Source organism: Bubalus bubalis, chromosome 14 (genome assembly GCF_019923935.1).
Source record: "Bubalus bubalis isolate 160015118507 breed Murrah chromosome 14, NDDB_SH_1, whole genome shotgun sequence".
Classification (NCBI taxonomy): Eukaryota; Metazoa; Chordata; class Mammalia; order Artiodactyla; family Bovidae; genus Bubalus; species Bubalus bubalis.
Window position 1 is genome coordinate 7805762 of NC_059170.1, and position 21117 is coordinate 7826878.

General features: G+C 46.1%; 1 protein-coding gene across 1 annotated transcript in view; it reads right to left on the bottom strand.

Moving 5' to 3' along the window:
• EYA2 (EYA transcriptional coactivator and phosphatase 2) overlaps nt 1–21117 on the bottom strand; it is a 235240-nt gene that overhangs the window by 56588 nt on the left and 157535 nt on the right. The gene's annotated exons all lie outside the window — the stretch shown is intronic.

A 21117-nucleotide genomic window follows, 5' to 3' on the forward strand; every position in this document is an offset into this window, starting at 1 on the left:
CAGGGATCGTTTTGTGGAAGACAATTTTTTCATGGACTGGGGTGGTGGGCGGATGGTTTCAGGATGATTCAAGCACATTACACTTATTGTGTACTTTTTTTCTATTATTATGACATCAGCTCCACCTCAGATCGTCAGGCATTAGACACTGGAGGTGGGGGACCCCTGTCTTGTAGGATCTCAGTTCTTCAATCAGGCATTGAACTCAGGCCATGGCAGTGAAAGTGCCGTATCCTAACCACTAGACCACCAGGGAACTCTTAATTACTTTAAAAGAAGAAGTTTGGGCTAGTTCTTTAGGAGACTGATAGGTGGGTGCGTGAACACTGCTTTTGTGTGTTTACAGAATATCTCTGGAGTGAAAAACTGGAGCTCTTGATAAATCAGGGTTGTTCAGCCTCGGCACTGTTGACCCTTGGAGCCAGATCATTCTTTGCTGGGGCTGTACTGTCCATGGTAGGCTGTTCAGCGACATCGCTGGCCTCTACCCACTAGGTGCCAGGGGTATCCCCCTCATCAAGTTGTGACAACCAAAAATGTCTCCAGTCAAGCGCCCGGGAGGCCAAAGTACCCTCAAGTGGGGAACTGCTGCTCTAATTCCTTTAAAATTAATGAAAGGCTTGGCTCTTAGTCAAGTAACTCTGTAATTCTAGAGTGGACAACCTTATCAATGAAACTAGCTTTGTAAATAAGTGACAAGTTAAAAAAAATTTTCGATCTCCCAACCAGCTGAGTGTAAGGTGCTGGTTTCCCGTTTCAAAAGGCCACATGGCCCAGTTGTTCGGCATCACCACTGCAGCCAGGCCCCGGTCTGCAGCTCAGGCTCTGTCCTTCTTACTAGGAGGTGAGTGACTGCCAGAAGTCGCTGTGCCCATCTCCTGGCCTGCACATGTGGGTAACCAGAGCATCTACTCCTAAAGTGATGAGAGTAAACGAGCTGATGTATGTAAAGCTCTTTAGTGGATACTGAGTTGGGAGCAAGCGCAGAGGGTCTGTCACCCTTATTCACAGAGTTAACTTCTCCGGGGCCTCACTGGCCACACCCAGCGCTTGCACTGGGCCGTCCCTTTCTCGGGTGCCACCTGAAGGGGCGACCAGGGAGACATGGAGAAGAAGCTTGGTTTGGCGCTTTGTGATTTTGGCCTTTTCTTTCTCATCCCAGCACCCAGACCACCACAGGCCAAGCTTGTGTCTTGGCGGGCACCCTGTCTGGGCTTGCAGACTTCTGCAAAGGGCAGCCTTGCCTACTTTGGAGACAGTTCACAAATTCAGGCAGCCTGCCACGTGTGTTCGCCTGGCTTTTCTCTTGTGTAGATTACCCTGACGCCCCCAACTTGGGGTCAACGTGCTTTTGCACCGATTCTGGAACACAGTCCTCTCCCTCTCCCTTTTAAAGAAAAAAGAAAACCAAACGCACAAACACACAAAATCAATCAGAGGCATCACGCCATACAAGCCAACTGGGCCTTTAAAAAAAACACTGCCAAGTAGCTGTTTACAAGCTGAACAAACAATTACTCTGCCACAAGGAAGAAAAGTATTAATTAAAGCTATTCATTAAACCAGCCTTGCTATTCTGTGGGGTTTATCTCTTGGAAGTGTCAGCCAGAGGTTAGGGACGGATTAACACACAATGGAGGGCTTTGCCAGTTAAATCTCCTCCTTGTGGTTAGCTTTTAATAATAAAGTTGTCATTAAAAGAAAGAATTTAATGGTTTTAATTGGATTTAATTACTTGGAAACTCCTGGAAAACAGATCAGCTTGTTTGAAAGAGGAAGACAAGAAAATGATGGTGGTAAAGAAAAAAAAAAAGGTTGATTCACATGTTTAAACAGTAAAGCTGAAAAAAAAACAAAAAACAAAAAAAAAACTTAGCTTCTTTGGCAGTTTCATAGGAGAACACAGAAAATAGAAAAGATCTTCTTAGCTCAGCAAATGGGTCTATTTGTACTCACAAGAACTTTACCAAAAAAACCAGAAGGATAAATCCCCGTCATCACTGAATCACAAAAGAATCAAACTGACTACAAATGATAAAATCATAGTCAAATTGAAGAGAACAAACAAAGATGTCTAAACTGGTCCTTCTTTTGAAGTTTTACGCAACTACTCAGCCTCTTAAGATTTTTTTTTATCCTTTGAAAAATGTTCTTTCAGCTGGAGGTGTCTGGCAGCTTTAGAAGCATTTCCCTAGGATGTAAATTTAAAGGCAAAATATTAAATAGATAAATGGAGCTGTGAAAGGGGATTAGGGGGACCGACTGTCTGGATGTGCCTAACTGAGGAGGTTCCTGGGACTTGGCACCTTGAATGTGAAAACTGGGAAAGTTCCAGACAACCCAGATGAGATGACCACCCTAACTTGAGTCACCATTCATGACTGAGGGGCATTTGAGACCAGTGCATTTTGGCATGGGAGACCAGTGCATTTCTGGAAGTTCACACCAAATGCTTAGACCAGGGCCTGACACCCAGCAAAGTGGCTCCTGCTTCTGTCCAGGAATGGGCACATCCTCATCAACACTCTTGAGTCTTCTGCTTTTCATTATTATTTTTATTACTATTATTTGTAGTGGTAGTGATACATTCCAGAGAGAGGATATTCTTACACAACCAGCAACATGCTTCTAAAGATGCAGTTCTTGGGACTTCCCTGGTGGTCCACTGGCTAAGACTCGGAGCTCCCAATGCAGGGGGCTAGGGTTCAATCCCTGGTCAGGGAACTAGATTCCACACAGCTAAAGATTCTAGATTCTACAGCTAAAGATCCTGTGTGCCACAAATAAGACCCAGCACAGCCAAATAAATATATGATAGATAAATAAATAAATAAAGATGCAGCTCTTTAAAAGACATTCATTCACTCATTATTACTTACGGTTATATTTATTACAGACCACCATGAAAGTGTGCTTCCGAGAACTGGGCAAAGTGCATTCTATACATGGAGTGATAAAGACTATGGAAAAAATACAGCAAAGGATTTGTGTTGTGTGGGCTGTGCGGGAGGCGTTGCATCTCATAGGATGGTCAGGGAGGTCCTCGTGTGAATCTGTGCATCTGAACACATCTTCAGGAGGAGAGGGAGAAAGCCATGTGGGAGGAGGAATGGTTCAGACAGAGGGAAGCAAGTGTTCCAAGGCCCTGAGGTCGGGTGTGGCTGGCAGGGCGTGGCTGGCAGGGCTGAGTACCAGTGTGGCTGGAGTAGAGAGAGGAAGGGGAGGAGTCCTAGGAGATGAGGGCATGGAGATAATGGGCCAGACCCTTCAGAGCCACATCTAAGGGTGTGGCCCCTGAAAACTGGGCCAGATTTGTCTTCAAGCGCTTCCTGAACACCTACTATGAGCTGGGTAAGAACATGCGTGTTCTTGGCTCTCATATGGCTTAAAACATACACATGGAAGCTAAGGGCTGCTGTTCCTGTCTTCCCAGCATCCATGCTGTTACCTTCTGGTAACAGTATCCTGAGTGTTTGTGCGGGGGGGATTCCATCACTCCCCATCTGTGTAGTTCCAAGGGGGCTGTCTCAACCTACGTCCACCTTTGAGTGACTGGCTCTAGCCAGGCCAAGGAGAGCTTTGTCTGGCACTTGGTTGAAACTCCTGGGAAAGAGTTACTCTCTTTTTACAACAGTTATCAGGCTGGCAGTCCTGTGTTGCTTGGGGGCATTTCTGCCATCACACGTGAAAAGAACAAAGCCAACCTGAAGAAAACAGAGCCAAGGGATGCAAAGAGGCTGACTTCTGTTGACACCGTTTGAACCTCTGGATTCAACCATGCCCCTGAACTTTTTGGTTATAAATGCCAATAAATTCACTTTTCTGTTTAAATCAGCTTGTGCTGAGTTATAATGGAGAGAAAATTAACCTGACCACTAATTACGGGGCATATAGACTGTGCTGTGCTAGAAAGCAGAGATGTGGAAGGAAGTAAGATATAGTCACAGTCCCTGCATTTGAGCTCTGAAGTCCAGTGAGGGAAAGACACAAATCAGTAGGTGATAAAATAATTAGTGAAAAATAGAAGAGGGTTCTAAGGGAACACACCGGAAGGACACCTAACTCAGTGTAGTCAAGGAGAGCTTTCTAGAGGCAGAGATGTCTAACATAAGACCTGAATGCTGAGTGAGCATTAGCTGGGCAAATGAATGGCAATGAGAAAAGCATTCCTGGCAAAGGGGACAGCATGGATAAAGCTGGGGGAGTCTGTTGGTGCAACCATAGGCTGTAGCTGAAAACAGAAAGATGAGAGTCTGAGTGGTGAGGCAGGACAGAATGGAAGGAAGACCAAGGTCATGGAAGGTCTGCAAGCCAGCCCAGAGGGTCTGGACTTTATTCTGTGAATGAGGCACAAAAGCCAACAAGATTTACAGAGACTAAGTAGCTCACTTCAAGGAGTGAAACACGTGCCTTGCTGGTCTGTCAATTTCCACCTCTTGGTACAAGAAATATTTAACTTTCCCCTTAACTCTTCTTAGAGAAAGACAATAGTGCAAGTGAGATAGGAATGACAGCTGACACGTGGCCTTAGTGTCAGGGAGGCAACAGGGAGTGGTGGGGATTGTGGCCAACTGGAAGCCACCTCCCCACTGAAAGGAACCAGTTGCTACGCAGCTCCAGCCAAGAGGTGACCTTTGGGAGTGTGGATGCAGCATGGACAGATCTTCTGATTTTTTAAGAGAACCCAGAGCCTTAATTTCTGTGAAAATCTCACAGTTAAAAAATTATTCATTTAAAATCTAGTTGATTGATAATATTATATTAGTTTCAGGTGTATAGCATAGTACATAGATTCAGTATTTTTACAGATTATTCTCCATTAAAGATTATTACATGATAATGGCTATAATTCTCTGTGCTATACAGTATATCCTTGCTGTTTATCTAAAATCTCTGCATTTGGGACTTCCTTGGTGGTCCAGCGGCTAAGACCCCATGCTCCCAATGCAGAGGACCCAGGTTTGATCCCAGGTCAGGGAACAAGATTTCACACACTGCAGCTAAGAGTTTGCAGGCCTCAACTAAAGATCCCATGTGCCACAGCTAAAAGACCCTGCATGCCACAATGAAAATCGAAGCTCCCAGGTGCCACAACTAAGACTGGGCACAGCCAAACAAAGAAAGAAAGAAAACTCATCATCTGACGGGACCTTGTAAGTTTTTGCACAGCAAAGGAAACCATAAACAAAATGAAAAGACAACCCAGGAACTGGGAGAAAATATTTGCAAGTGATGTGACCGACAAACAGCTCATCCAACTCGATAATAAAAAGACAAACAACCCAATCAAAGGCTGGGCAGAAGACCTACCCAGACATTTCTCCAAAGAAAATATACTGATGGCCAATAGGCACATAAAAAGATGCTCATCATCATTAATAATTAGATAACGGCAAGTCAAAAGTATAATGAAGTACCACCTCACACCATGTAGAATGGCCATCATTAAAAAGTCTAAAAATAGCAAATGCTGGAGAAGGAATGGAGAAGAGGGAGCCCTCCAACATTGCTGGTGGGAATGCAAATGGGCGCAGCCGCTGTGGAAAGCAGCAAGGAGGTTCTTCAAAAAACTGAAAATAGAGTTACCATATGACCCAGCAATCCCACTCCTGGGTATATATCCAGAAAAACTATAATTCGAAAAGATACATGCAGTCCTGTGCTCATAGCAGCACTCTTCACAATAGCCACGACATGGCAACAACCAAATTTCCATCAACAGATGAGTGGATAAAGAAGATATGGTACACACGTGCAATGGAATAGCCATAAAAAGAACAAAATAATGCCATTTGCAGCAACATGGATGGACCCAGAGATGATCACACGCAGTGAAGTCAGACACAGAAAGACAAATGCCATATGGTATCGCTTTTACTCTGTGAAACCTAAAATATGACATAAATGGATTTATCTATGAGACAGAAACTGACTCACAGATACAGAGAACAGACTGGTAGTTGCCAAGGGCGAGTGGAAGGTTGGGGGAGGGACAGAGTGGGAGTCCTGGATCAGCAGAGGCAGGCTCTTATGTATGAACAACAAGGTCCAACTGCATAGCACAGGGAGCTGCGTTCAATGTCGTGTAATGAACCATAATGGAAAAGAATATAAAACTGAATCACTTTGCTGTATAGAGGAACTAATACAACACTGAAGATCAACTACACTTCAATAAAATAAAGCTTTAAAAAAATCTCTCCAGTTTGAATGCTGGCAGCTGACTTAAACAATGTAACCCAAAAATATGTTTGAGAGTCAGGTGTAGTCCACAGCTCTCCTCTTGCCCACCGGGGGAAATCAGGCATTGGAAGGACCTGGAGTTGGACTGAAGGTCTGAAAGCTGTGCATGGAACTTGGGGGTCTTCTGATGGGCTGTGCTCTGCTCAGTGGCAGAGGGGCTTCCAATGGCCTTTGGAGTTTGGGGTTTGATCCTTTCTCTGTCGCTTAACAAACTGGTAGTCAAAAATCCAGGTGTGTCCTGGATAGAATGAGGATCACATATTCCTTGTAGGTTTATCTTAAGGACCAAGGACATGACTCATAGCCCACTGCCACGCATGCAGGGAGAGATTTACATTTTTTATCCCTGTAATTGAAGGCTTCTGGGTGTGGGTTATAATATGCTAGAAACTGAAAGTCACTGTAAAAGTATATATTTTTTTTTAACTCCAGACACTTAAATTCAACAATGAATTAAATGGACAAATTCCTCAAAAACCACAAACTACCAAAACTCACTCAGGGTGAAATAGCTGTAACTATTCAAGACACTGAAATCAAAGTTAAAAACCTCCTGAAAAACGAAATCTCCAGGTCCAGATGGTTTCACTGGAGAATTCTACCAAGCATTTCAAGAAGAATAGCACCAATTCACCATGAGCTCTTCCAGAAAATAGAAGAGGTGGCAATATTTCCCAACTCATTTTTTTTTTTTTTTTTGAGGCCATTATCACCTGGACACCAAAACCAGGTAAGGAGAGTATTTAAAAAAAAAAAACACAACACAAACCTTCATTTTTCAAGTTAAAAAATGTTCATCTTTTACCAGCTCAGGCAATGTTGCATTCCTTTAGCGGCACCCACAGTGCTTTTAGGGAAACAGCAGATGATTCCCGGACTGGTCTTTTGAGGTCAGTGGGGCAGGAACTATTATTCCAGTTTTACAGATGAGCAAACCTCTATTTAGTTCCAAAATATTTTCATCACCCCCAAAGGAAACCCCACACCCATGAAGAAGCTGCTCTCCATCCGTCCTCCCCTCCGGTCCCTGGTAACGACCAATCTGTATTCTGCCTCTGTGGACTTACCTACTCCGGATAGTTCATATAAATGGAAACATACAGCGTATGACCTTTTGTGCCTGGCTTCTTTCCCTTTAGCATAATGTTTTTGGGGTCTGTCCACATCGAGCGCGTATTAAGTTCTCCATTCCTTTTTATGGCTGAAAATATTCCATTGTATGACTATCCGAGGATGTGTTTATCCATTCAACTGTTGATGGACATTTCCAAAGAGATTCTTACACTGCATATTTCTCCTCTGAATTAGGCCCCATCGGGGAATTTGCACTAGTACTTTCCCCTCTCTGCCATCGGTGGGGCCCACAAGTTCGTGAATTCACAGACGTGTGGGGAGCAGGCCTGGCGGGGGGAACCTCCTCTCTCCCTGTCAAAGTTAACTTCCCATACAACTGCCTTGACACCTTCCTGCCACTCATGGACAGACACCCTCATCACCCAAGGCCCATGGAAAGGGCTGCGATCTTTGGACAGCTCAGGAGCCCTTTTGTCCAGAAATAAATACCGTAAAAAAAAGTACAGGGTTGGGGGACACTGGGGGAGATGGCCTCTCAACCTGCTAGTTAAGTGTAAAGGAAAATTGTTCCCATTATTCAGGTTCGCAGGGTGCCCGGGATTTTTTTCCCACTACTTATTGTTGTGAGCAGCACCCCTATATTTATAGCAGACAAAAGAGCTTCTTATTCTAACCCGACCAACAATTTGTAGGTTTTGCACAGGAGATTTAACTCCCTCTTATTATGATTAGCATTATTATTATTATTTTTTTCCAGGTGCCCTGCAGCCTGCAGCATTCAGTGAAAGGTGAGGCTAGACAAAAAAAAAAAAAAAAAAAAAAAAAACTGGCCAAAGTCTGGGAAAGCAGTCGCATTTGTTCAATTTGGGGGCGGAAAACGAGGCATACTCAGGAGTCTTAACTAGCTCAGAAACCCTCCGCCAAAGTAGAAATGGTCTGTCTCCCAGCAGAGCGAGCCTGGGGCTTCAAAGAAAGTCTCTGCTAATGAGCACCTTTCTGACAACCCCGAACCATCTCTGAAATATATTTTATGTTGAAAATAATCCTTTAATGCTCTAAAATACATAAGCAGAGGCACTTGGCATGGAGGCCCAGTGGCTCAGGGAAGAACTATTACAGGGGATTAAAGCTACAAAGGGTCCCACCCCCCTGCCCACGGCCCCTCCAACTGTCATTCACCTTGAGGACATCTTTGAAAGCGTTTCCCACCTCTTCCTCCTCCACCCCCACCGGAATGACAAGGGCAGATGTTCGTGTCCTGCCCTTCCCAGATAGAAGACAGCGATTAGTTAAGTCACTCTTCCTAGTCCTGCAAAGAAAGGAATCATGGCTTGAGGAGCCCAATCAAAGTCATCATTTCTTTATTAGCCACAAAGACTAAATACGTTTTACCTAACTGAAAAGAGAGCTTGCGGGGTGTGGGGGTGGGGGTGGGGGAAGTGGGGGAAGACGGAGCGGGAGGTGGGGGTGGGCACGGAGACTCAAATACAAGGTTTAACCCTCAGTGGGGGAAAGAAATCTCCGACTTCCTCAGAAAATCCTTTCCAAATTGTATTCATCTTGACTTAATCCACATCTACTGAGTGAATTAGGCAGTATTTATTTTGAAAATCTATTTTATAGAGTTCCAAGGACTCTGTTTTCCTTGGGCTCGGCTGACTCCATTTCAGAGCTGGAGACCGCGGCAAGGGCCCCAGCCAGGCCTTTAAACATCCAAGGTGCTGGCCTCACATGGTTAACACAATGTAAATAAACACAGCTGAGCCCGGAGAAATTGGAAGGTTTTCTCATTAAAGAAATAAAATAAACAGATGTCCTTAAGCACTTTGGCTTGTGTTTGTCCAAGGATGGAGCGCTCTCGATGTCTGAAGGGCAGAAATGAATTAGACCCACATCTCCAGGTAGAAGGGGAGAAAAGAAAGAAAAGAAAAGAAGCTGTGCTCCTCTGAAATTAACTAATCGCCCTCCAGGGAGGGCACTTTTGATTTGAACCTTAGCAACTTCTACAAATAGTTTTTAACTGCTGGGTCATAAAAGCAGGTTTTTTTTTTTTCTTCTCAGTTTGTAAAGTAGTAACGGACAGGCCAAGCCGTGTCTCGCCAACTGGATCTGATTGAATCCTGATGGCACCGTGCTGGGTATTGGATTCCGGAATCCGAGCCGGAATCACGTAATTACACCGGTTGAGAGACGGGGGAGGAGGACTGGCTGATCAGAGAGGGTAGGGGAGCCCCCAGCAGAGATGTGTAGAGCCAAGACCTGGCTGGGCTCTGTCTGCCCAGCCTCTTCTAGATACACAAAGAGGTTGGCAGGCTGGCAGGACCCACGAGAAACGCCGTCACCAGGGAATGCATGGCTATCATCCTGCTTCACGGACTAAGGTGCAGAGATGTCCAGTCGACATGTCCATTCTGGTGTTGAGACCTGAGACTGCATTTCTAACAACACCCTCATGAGGCCGGTCCCTGGACCACACTTTGAGGGGCCAGGAGGGCTTATGTTACAACAGGGATCCAGCAATGCAGAGTTTCAGTTCCTATAAGAAACTCATCATGAAGATGTCTGAACATCCAGGCATCCTTAATGCCTTAGTTTGGGTCTCCCCCCGAGGCAGATGCTGAGCCTAAGATTCAGGTCAAGCAGTTTATCTGGGAGGGGACCCCAGGAAGCCCTGGTGACCAAGTATGGAGGTGGGGGGGCAGAGGAACAGCAAGGGCAGGTCCGTGAGCAGGGCGCTGCTGTGGGTTCTGCCCTTCTGGGGACACGTGGCAGACTGCACCCCAGAGTGTCACAGGTTCTTACAGAGGCAACCCATCATGCCTGTGGGGATAGGGAGGGCTGTGGTGAGAGATATGAGGCATTAATGGCATCTACTTCAATGGAAATTCAGTCCCCGCCATTGAATGATCATAGAATAATAGTGATGTTATTCTATCATCAAATAATCACACCGAGAAATGTGTTATGGGAAGCCTGCTGTCATCTCAAGAGGGCGTTTCTAACCAGTTGGGAAGGCCAGGCAGACCTGCCTAAGGAAAGGACCCTGGTTAATAGCACTGCTTCTCTTTGCTTTGTTGGAGGAGAGGAGAGGGTAGCATTTAAACCACACTGAGTGAACAGAATTCACAGTCATGATAACGGATTCCTGGAACAGATGATCCTTAGGAAGTAACAGCCTGCATTTTGGTGGGGGTGGGCAGTCCTAAAGGCATCGTTTTTGAACCACCCGACAAAGCTTGGAATCTGGTTGGAGGGAACCTGGGACCCACATGTCTTAAGAGTCCACGCAGAGGACCCGGAGGGCACAGGGACCAGTAACCTCTGCCCTATATATCCCACCTAGGCTGGGCACAACCTGGCACTGGCAGGGCACAAATGTAAACGCCTCTGGGGGTGCAAACGAGGCACCACGGAGCCACAACCCACAGCCCAGGGAGGGTAAGTGACTCCAGGGAGTGAAGGGGGCAGGGGTGAACCCCAGGGCACACATCCTGCCAAAGGGTCTCCACTCTGAAAACTCAGGCCTGGTGTTGCCAGATCTTCCTATTTTCCAAGAGAAGGGAGACATCCAGATTTTAAAATACTGGCAATGAATTGAGAACTTAAGGAAATGCCAGAGGGCCAACTTGTCTTCAAGCCAGATCTGGCCCCCTACATTGCCAGTTTGAAACCTCTAATTTCTTCAGATTGAGCAGGGGCTGGCTCTTTTAAAGGGGTGATGTGGAGAGGAGCCCTTGATTGGAGTCTGCTCAGGCACCAAGGGTCACCTGGCTCCATCCCAGGTCCTCCACCTGCCAAAGAGTCCCTGGCCCCAAGCCTGCCTGGAGGGGCCACTTACTCAACTTTCCATAGCCTTTGCTGAGCTCCTGCTGTGGGCCCAGCTCTGGGTGAAGTCAGGCCAGGTTGGCACCCGGCATCTTGGCCTCAGATCGATGCTGACAGCCCCCTATCTTGTCAAGCATGTGGGTGTTTGTTTCCTGCAGGGCAGACACCCTGGAATCTCATTTCTGCAGTGCGTGCAACCACACACACCGAAAACTCCCTACCCATGCGCTGTTTATTTATTTGTTTATTCAACAAATATTTATCAACTGGATGTGCCAGGCACTGTTGGCTGCCAGGGGATGAAGCTGTGCAGACATCAGGTCCAGTCTATGTGCTCCTGGAGCCCAGTCAAGCAGAAGAGTTCACGCTGCTGTTTTTTGTTTTTTTTTTTTGTTTTTTTTTTTTTTAAAGGAAGTTCTTTTTAAAAACTATTTATTTGGCTGCGTTGGGTCTTAGCTGTGGCACATGGGCTCTTCATTGCAGTGCACGGGCTTCCTTCTAGTTGAGGTGTGGGCTTAGTTGCCTCGAAGCTTGTGGGATCTTAGTTCCCTGACCAGGAATTGAACCTGCATTGGAAGGCGGATTCTTAATCACTGGGCCACCAGGGAAGTCCCTCCAGTGGCTTTTAATTTGCACCCTGAGGACGTTCACGTGGATCACTGGGGATGCAGTTTAGATGCTGACTAAGAGCGTTGGGCTGCCTTCTGGGTCTCATCTCTTTCAAGGTGGATGACCTGGGCTGAATCATGCTGCCTTGCGGAGCCTCAGTCTTCCCAGAAATGGGTGTAATAGAACAGTCTTGCCTTATAGGTTAGTGGTATAAAGCTCAGAGGCAGCTCATAAAGGGTGCTTGTCACAGCATTCTCTGTGCTGGTGGGCAGCAGGTGGACCCTGGGTGTCCTCCCTGCAGGGAGAGGGGATAAGGAAGACGGGGAACCCTGGAACTCAGAGCAGCAGATGGATGTGATGTTTCACAACCCCAGCACTACGGACATTTGGTGCTAGATAATCCTCTGTTGTGGGGGACTGTCCAGTGTGTTACAGCAGGGGTCCCCAACCCCTGGGATCTAATGCCTGATGATCGGGGGTGGAGCTGATGTAATAATAATAGAAATAAAGTGCACAATAAGTGTAATGCGCCTGAAACCATCCTCTTGACCCTGGTCTGTGGAAAAACTGTCTTCCGTGAAACCCGTCCCTGGCACCAAAAAACCGCTAGCCTGGTAGGATGTTTAGCGGTATACCTGGCCTCTGCCCACTAGGTGCTAGTAAGAAACCCCAAGTCGCCACAGCCAAAAGCGGTTGACACTGCCAAATGTCACTTTGGGGGCAAAGTCACCTCCAGCTGAAGACCACTGAGTTAGAGCAATGGAGCAGGGCATAGGGCCACATGGAAGGCCCTGGGACCACCGTGCAGAGGGAGAGGTAAGAAACAAGGGCTACTCAAACAGCGCCACCTACAGGCAGAAGGAATAAACGCACACAAGAAGGTAATACATACTTGATAGGAAAGCACACAGCATGGTACACGATGAACTACAAGGAGGGGAGCAGGGAGAGTCCAAACGGGCCTCCAAGGAAACATACATGTGCCCACGTGATATAAGGAAGAGGCCTGTGTAGGCAAAGTGTGAATAACTCCATGTTGGCACCTAGGTTCAACTCAAAAACACAAAACTAACAAACAAAAACCTACCAAAACCCAAAAAACACATGTTCACAGCAGCAGAGTACTTGGTATACCGTGAATGTGCCCCCCCCTCCAAAAAAAGGGGAGATTTTTTCCAAGAGGAATGTGCTAGTTGGCAATAGACGGAGAAGAGATCAGGTCCCTTTAGAGGGAGACCATGGACAGTGAGGAAGACATCTTTGAAGCCCAGGGGGTGAGAATAAGGACTCGCTTTGCACTCTGTGTGTGGTTGGTTCTGCTGTCCAATATGTCCAGACTGCTGCACTGCTCATCTTCCAGCATCTCACACACTCTGGTCCAAACAGCCATCGTGTTTCAGCGGGACTGCCCCAGTAGTCCCCTCACTGGTCTCTCTGCTTCCGGCCAGGCCACCCCCCTTTTGCTGGGGAGCAGCAAGAGAGACTCTTCAGAAATATAACTCAGACCCTGTCTGTCCTTTCTCTGTTTCAAGCCTCACGGCTTCAGGGGAAAAGCGAGTTGAGTTACTATTTTTCCCCTGACTTGTTGTGCCCCAAACATGCTAGCTTTTCTTTTTTGTTCTCAAGTCCATCAGGCAGACTTCTGCCTCAGGGCCTTTGTACTTGCTGTTTCCTCTTGCTCTTACAGCAGATATCTGTTCCTCCACTTCCTTTTAAGTCTTTTTTCAAAATTCAGCCTCTCCATGAGGGCTCCTTCCTGGGCCACTTTTAAAAAGTTTTAACTTAAACCCCTTCCCCCTGCAATATTTCATATACTTCAAAGGACATCATCAATAAGGTGAAAAGACAACCCACAGAAAGGGAGAAAACATTTGCAAATCACGTATCTGATAATGGTGTGTTATCCAGAATGTATGAAGAACTCTTACAACTCAATGATAAAAGACAAATGAACTACTCGCAAATGGGCAAAGGATCCACTGACAGGTGAACAGATAAAAGAAGATGTGTGTGTGTGTCAAAATACTAGTCAACCATAAAAAAATGAAATAAAGACATTTGCAGCAATATGGATGGACCTAGAAATTACCATACTAAGTGAAGTAAGTCAGACAGAGAAAGACAAATATTGTATGGTATCCGTTATATGTGGAATCTAAAACATACAAATTAACTTATTTATAAAACAGAAACAGACTCAGACACAGAAGACAGACTTATGGTTACCAAAGGGGAGGGATGAATTAGGAGTTTGGGATTAGCAAGTACAAACTACTATATATAAACAGATAAATAACAAAGGCCTACTGTATAGCCCAAGGCTTCCCAGGAGGATCAGTGGTAAAGAATCCACCTGCCAAGGCAGGAAATGGCAACCCACTCCATTATTCTTGCCTGGGAAATCCCATGGACAGAGGAGCCCGGTGGACGACAGTCCATGAGGTCACAAGAGAGTCAGACACAACTTAGCGACTAAACAACAACAAGTATCTGCTTTAAAGAAACACCTATTAAATCCTTTGCTGTTTTTTTTATTGAAATAGAGCCGATTTACAATATTGTACAAGTTTCTGGTATATAGCAAAGTGATTCAGTTATACATATATATTCTTTTTATACTCTTTTCCATTAGTTTATTTCAAGATATTGAATATATCTTGAAAAACAGTTCAATCCCTCAGGAAGGGATTAGGAAGGAAACAGCAATCCATTTCAGCATTCTTGTTGAGAAATCCAAGGACAGAGGAGCCTGGCGGGCTGCAGTCCATGGAGTTGCACAAAAGTCAAGCATGACTTAGCAACTAAACAATGACTCTATAGCACAGGGAATTATTAATATATTCAATATCTTGAAATAAAGTGATGGAAAAGAATATAAAAAGAATATATATGTGTAACTGAATCACTTTGCTATATACCACAAACTAATACAATCTTGTAAATCACCTATATTTCAATAAAAAACAGCAAAGGATTTAATAGGTATCAAAGCAGATAGTTGTTGTTGTTTAGTCGCTAAGTCGTGTCTGACTCTTTGGTGACCCCATGGACTGTCGTCCACCGGGCTCCTCTGTCCATGGGATTTCCCAGGCAAGAATAATGGAGTGGGTTGCCATTTCCTTCTCCAGGGGATCTTCTCGACCCAAGGGTCGAACCTGGCATTTCCTGCTTGGCAGGCAAATTCTTTACTACTGAAGAATTCTTAGGGCCACCTAGGCCACCCTAAAGAAGGTATTACAAGTAGCCAAATAAGGACGTGAAAACATCAGTCATTAGTCAACACAGTTTGTCATCAGGGGAATGCAAACCCAAACCACGAGATGCCACTTCACATCCACTAAGAGGACGGTAACCAAAAAGTCAGATGGTAACAAGCGCTAGTGAGGATGTGGAGAAAGTGGAACCCTTATCCTTTGCTTATGGGAATGCAACGTGGGGCAACTACTCTGGAAAGGAGTCTGCCAATTTCTCAAAAGTTTAAACATATCATTGCCATACTACCCAGCAATTCCAATCCTAGGTATATACCCAAGTGAATCGAACACATATGTCTATGCAAAAACTAGTATACAAATGTTCACAGAAGCATTATTCATCATAGCCAAAACCCAACTGTCCATCAAGTGATGAATGGATGGACAAAATGAAGTCTATCCATACACTAAAATTATGAGACAATAAAAGTGAAGTATTGATATATGGTACAACACGGATAATTTAAAAAGCATTATGCTAAGTGAAAGAAGCTAGTTACAAAAGACCACATATTGTGTGATTCCATTTATAAGAAGTGTCCAGAAGAGGCAAATCTATAGAGACAGAAAGTAGATTAGTGGTTACCAGGAGCTGGGGGTGGGGGTGGGCTGGAGGAAATGGGGAGTGATTACTAAAGGGTTTGGGCTGTCTTTTGGGGGTGATGAAAATGATCTAAAATTAGATGCTGGTGATGGTTGCGCAACTCTGTGAATATACTAAAAACTAATAAAATTGTACACAGTGAAATGGTAGATTTATGGTATGTGGATTATATCTCAATAAGCTGTTATTAAAACACACATACCCACAACTGGGCCTAGAGCTGAGCTTCCAATCGGTACTGAGCAGCCTGGAAGGTAGGGCACAAAAGGGGGAGTCGGGGCCGACCCACTGTGAACCCAGAAAGACTGCTCACCAGTCCTCCCTATGAGCCCTTCCTGGCCACAAGCAAAGGCTCCTGACCACCTTGTATATGTCTAGTCCCGGCTGGAAAAATAGCAGAGTTCAGGGCCAGAGGGGAGGTGGGGCCGGAGGAGAGGTTAGGAAAGAGGCGGCGATCACTGGCAGCTCTGGGTCTCCAGGGAACCTCTAATGGATCCACAAGATGCGAGGAGGTGCAGCCACCAAAGGGATGCTCTGGCTGTGAGCACTGGGTGGGAAGAGGTGGAAAGGAAGTGGAGAGATGACAGCCTTGAGCAGCACATGCCCTGATTGGGAACAGGAAGAGAGCCCAGTTTCTGTTTTAAATTCAATCACTCTGTTTTGAATCATTCCTTAATCATTTTAGCTCTGTAGCTCTTTATTTCCTGAAGTAAACAGTGAGTCGCCCCTTCGGCTGGGACCACAACTGATATGACTTCTGCTTCCTGGACGGTGCTCAACACAACAGCCCCATCCTGGCCCTTGGTGTGGATGTACAGAGGGTTGTGACCTGCAGAGCCCACTCAGGACACACCTCTCACTCCCATGTGGTTGGGATGGAGCTGACCTGCTCCTCTGTTCCCTCAATGCCAGGCTCCTGACCTAGGCTGGCTACAGAGGGCCACAGACTTTGATACATGGGTGGCCATTTGACCTAGTTTGGGCCAATGGGATTCAAGCCTGGGAGTTGCGCTGGAATTTGGAAAGGAGGTCTTCTTTTTCAGCTGGGATTTCTAATAAGGAGTTGCCACATGGAAAAAGTCAGCCAAGGGATGCAGAAAGACCTAAGTCCTAAGATACTGAGCTTCTGGATCCAGCCCAACCTGAATCCCATTACCTCTGGGCTTTTCAATTATTGTGATCTAATAAATTCCCTTTGTAGTTTAAACACTCCAGAGTGCTGACGCTGAGTGTCCTGCTTGATATAAGCTATTAATAACGGGCTTCGTGTAGTTGCTGCTATAAGAAGAGCACAAAGAGAAGGAACTGGGGGCCAAAAGTCAAGGCCATGTATTTTAGTTCCATTGTGAATACCCTGACAACATAACCTCTCTGTATCTCAGTTACTCTATCTGCAGAATGGGGATCACACTCCCCCTGCTCCTCTGTATCCCCTCCACTGTCATCCAAGTTTATAGCCCAGACCTCCCTTCAGAGCTTCAGACACACAAATACAATTGCCCTCCAGGTCTCTTGAACAGGGCAAATTTTACTCTTCCTCAACAATTTTCTCTTTCATGCTTCTTCCTCTTACTGCATGGTGACTTTGTGCCAGAAAACACTAGCTGTCCTCTAATATACCTTCTTCCTTTTTCCCCCTCTCAGAATCCTAGAATCCCTGAATTTTAATGCAGCATGTGAGTAGACTACATTTCCCAGACTCCTTTGCAACTAGAGGTAGCCATGCGATCAAGTCGCAGCCAATGGTATGTGAGCAGAAATGATCTGTGCAACTTCTGGATCTGGCCCTTCAAAGAGAGGGGGAAAAAATAAAACTGAAAAAGAGAGGAGTGGATTCCCTTTTCCTGCTTCCCTTCTCACTGGATAGATGCAGACGCAGGGTTGAGCCATGTTTCACCTTGGCAATGAGGGCAATGCTCCAGGGATGGAGGGGAACAAGATGGAAGGGGCTGTTGTCCCTGGTGTTGGGCAGCAGCCTTATCAGCTTGAACTGCTTATGCCTGGACTGCAAGGTGAAAGGAGTAAACGTCTATCTTGTTTGAGCCAGGGTTACTTTGGGTCTCTCTTAGAGTGGCTGGATTTAGCAAAACCAACCAACCAACCATACTCACCTAGGAGAGCTGGAGGTCATTGTCCAAAGTCTTGAAGGACTGACCGTGGCGTTCTACCTGAGACCCCCGTGATCAGGGTGAAGGAGACTGCCACCGGAAGCAGCCGACTTTTGATCCCCACGAGAACAAGCTAGTGTACAGATAAGAGTTGTGTTTTTCATTGTTTGAGCTTTTCCTGAAAAATTACTTTTGGAAGCATTGCATTTGGTAACATTCATGGATCTAGAGAGGCCCTGAAGTTGGTTACCAGATTGGGCCTTCCCACTCATCTCTTTTTGACACATACGATCACATCCTAAAAAGTTATGGGCTGCTCATAAATCAGGGGTTGGGGTGGAAGGCTGGTGAGCCAAGAAAGGATTCAGAGTCCATCAATGCCAGCTCAAGTGATGTGACTTCCAATCTCAGCCAAAGTGTCTGGTTCCGGAAAAGCCATTTCTGGCTTGCGGGGGTGGGGAGGGGGGACAGGCTGACTCAGCCACTCAGTCGTGTCCGACTCTTTGTGACCCCCCGGACTGCAGCACACCAGGCTTCCCTGTCCATCACTATCTCCCGGAGTTTGCTCAAACTCATGTCCATTGAGTCAGTGATGCCATCCAACCATCTTATCCTCTGTCACCCCCATCTCCTCCTGCCCTCAATATTCCCAGAATCAGGGTCTTTTCCAATGAGTGGGCTCTTCACATCAGGTGGCCAAAGTATTGGAATTTCAGCTTCAGCATCAGTGCTTCCAATGAATATTCAGGGTTGATTTTCTCTAGGATTGACTGTGTGATCTCCTTGCAGTCCAAGGGACTCTCAAGAGTCTTCTCCAGGACAACAGTTCAAAAGCATCAATTCTTTGGTGCTCAGACTTCTTTATGATCCAATTCTCACCTCTGTACATGACTACTGGAAAAACCATAGCTTTGACTATATGGACTTTTGTTGGCAAAGTGATGTCTCTGCTTTTTAATATGTTGTCTGGGTTTGTCATAGCTTTTCTTCCAAGGAGCAAGCATCTTCTAATTTCATGGAAGAGTCTAGAAGACGGATGATGATGGCACAGGAGACCTGGGGTCTCCAAGAGCATCTCATCTTAGTTTTCCCTGGACTTTGTGCGAGTACCCAGGGATGCACGTGAGCCTGAAGCGTGCCTCTTGTTATGCCCTGGGTGACCTCACTCTCTCTGGGCCTCAGTTTCTCCTACTGTCCCATGGAGACTCACTGGATGTGATGATCTCCCAGGTCCTTCCAGCTCTAACTTCTGTGGTTCTGAAATTTTAGGACAGATGTTGAAACTCAGGTGCCAGTGGCGTCAGGAAGGTCCCCTAAATGGGTTAAACAGGCCAGGTGGGGCCATGGATGGGCTGGAGAGCATCCACCCCCGCTAACTGGGCAGCGGCTACTCAGCTCCTGCTGATTGCTGCCACCTGGGAATGCAGGATTGCCAGATTTTCTAATTTTTCAAGAAGACTTGGACATTGCGATTATTTTAGTGTGTGCAATCTCCTGGTTTTTTAAATGTTGGCGACAAATTCACATTTTTTCTAACACTCTAGGGGCAAAACACAAATGTCTGCAGGCAGAATTTGGCGGGTGGCCCCCAGTTAGGAATTTTTTGTTTTGATACTATTTTCTTTCCTTCCTCCCTTCATTCACCAAATATTTATTTGATGCCTGCTAAGTAGGGGGCACTGTTCTTTGCTCTGGGGACGAAGCAATGAACAAAATGGGAAAAAAAGCGCCTGTCGTCATGCTGCTTTCATTCTAGAGGACCACCTCAATTCATTCTCCCAACAAATATCCATTAAGCAATCTGGTCTATGCATTGTGCTTAGGTGGGTTGATAAAAAAATGTTCATGGTCACTGTGCTCAGGGCACATACAACTTAGCAGGGAGACAGAGAATGAGTACCTAATTCCATTTATTTTTAATTTTTTGGCCACGTCACAAGGCTCATGGGATTTTCAGTCCCCTGGCCAGGAATGGAACCTGAGCCCTCAGCAATGGATGCATGGAGTCCTAACCTCTGGTGAGCACGTCACTCGGCCAGTGGTGTCGTGTCCGACTCCACCCCATGGACTGTTCCTCGCCAGGCTCCTCAGTCCATGGGCTTACCTAGGCAAGAATACTGGAGTGGGTTGCTATTTCCTTCTCCAGAGGATCTTCCTGACCCGAGGATCGAACCCTCATCTTCTGCATCGGCAGGCGGATTCTTTACCACTGGGAAAGCCCCCTAACCACTGGACCACCAGGGAATTCCATAATTGCAAGTGAAAAATAAGAATTATGGGAAGAGATGCAATGTAGACGGGAGTGGTTAGGAAAGTCCTCTTGGAGGCAGTTACACTGAAAATAGAAACTGAAAGATAAGTGTGAGCTAACCTAGTACACCAACTTTTTAGAACATTCTAGATTATAGCAGAAACCTCCAGTATGCCCCTCTTCCAGGTCCTCTCAGCAAGCAGAGGCTCTCTCCTGTTAGGACCTGTGATTTCCTGCCCTCGAGTTTTCATGGGGCAGGCCAATTCAGGGAGCTAACACCCCTAGAAGAATCCCTCAACCCATGATGGAAGGGAATTTGTAGATAAATATCTCATCATCCTTGCTCCTTGGGCTATCACCTCTGAGGTGAGTCTCCCAGAGGTCCCCAATAGCTCTGAGCCCCAGTTACCTGCAGCCATAGCTACTGCTTGTTAATAGCTAATATGTTATGGAAAAACCCAAATGAACATTTTGGCCAACCCAATATTCATGTACCCTGTAGAGGCTGCCTTCCCCTCCCCACCTCACTTCCCCACTCTGTGCCCAGTGTCCCTGGGATTACCCTTCGGTTAAACTACCAGCACTCACTCCCTCCTGGCCTCAGGCTCTGATGCTGGGAGAAACCTAGGATAGATGGGGAGAATGAGGAAGGTTACGAGGACAGAAAGCAACTCTGGATAAGTTGCAGGAAACGGGGCGGGAGAGACGGGAAGGAGCCAGCTCGTGAAGGGCCGTGGAGGCTGGGGTTAGGGTTTCTCTACAGGGAAGCCACTGACAATTTTTCAGTAGAGGAGAGACCAGGCTTACATTTTAGGATGACCTCTCTGTAGGTGGCTGGAAAGGGCAAGAGTGGAGACCAGAGAGCGGCAGGGGAAGGTGGTGGTGAACAGGTGATGGGGCTGCAGAGAGCTGGCTAGTGATGAGGACTGACACGGACCAGGTGCCATGGGGCCCAGAAGAGAGCTCTGAGCTTCGTCCCTGCCTTAAGTGAGCCTGTAATTTGTTTTAATTTTTACTGGAGTTGCTTTAAAACATTGTGTTAGTTTCTGTTGTATAGCAAAGTGAATCGCCTATGAAAATGAAAGCCGTTCAGTTGTGTCTGATTCTTTGCAACCCCATGGACTGTAACCCACCAGGCTACTCTGTCCA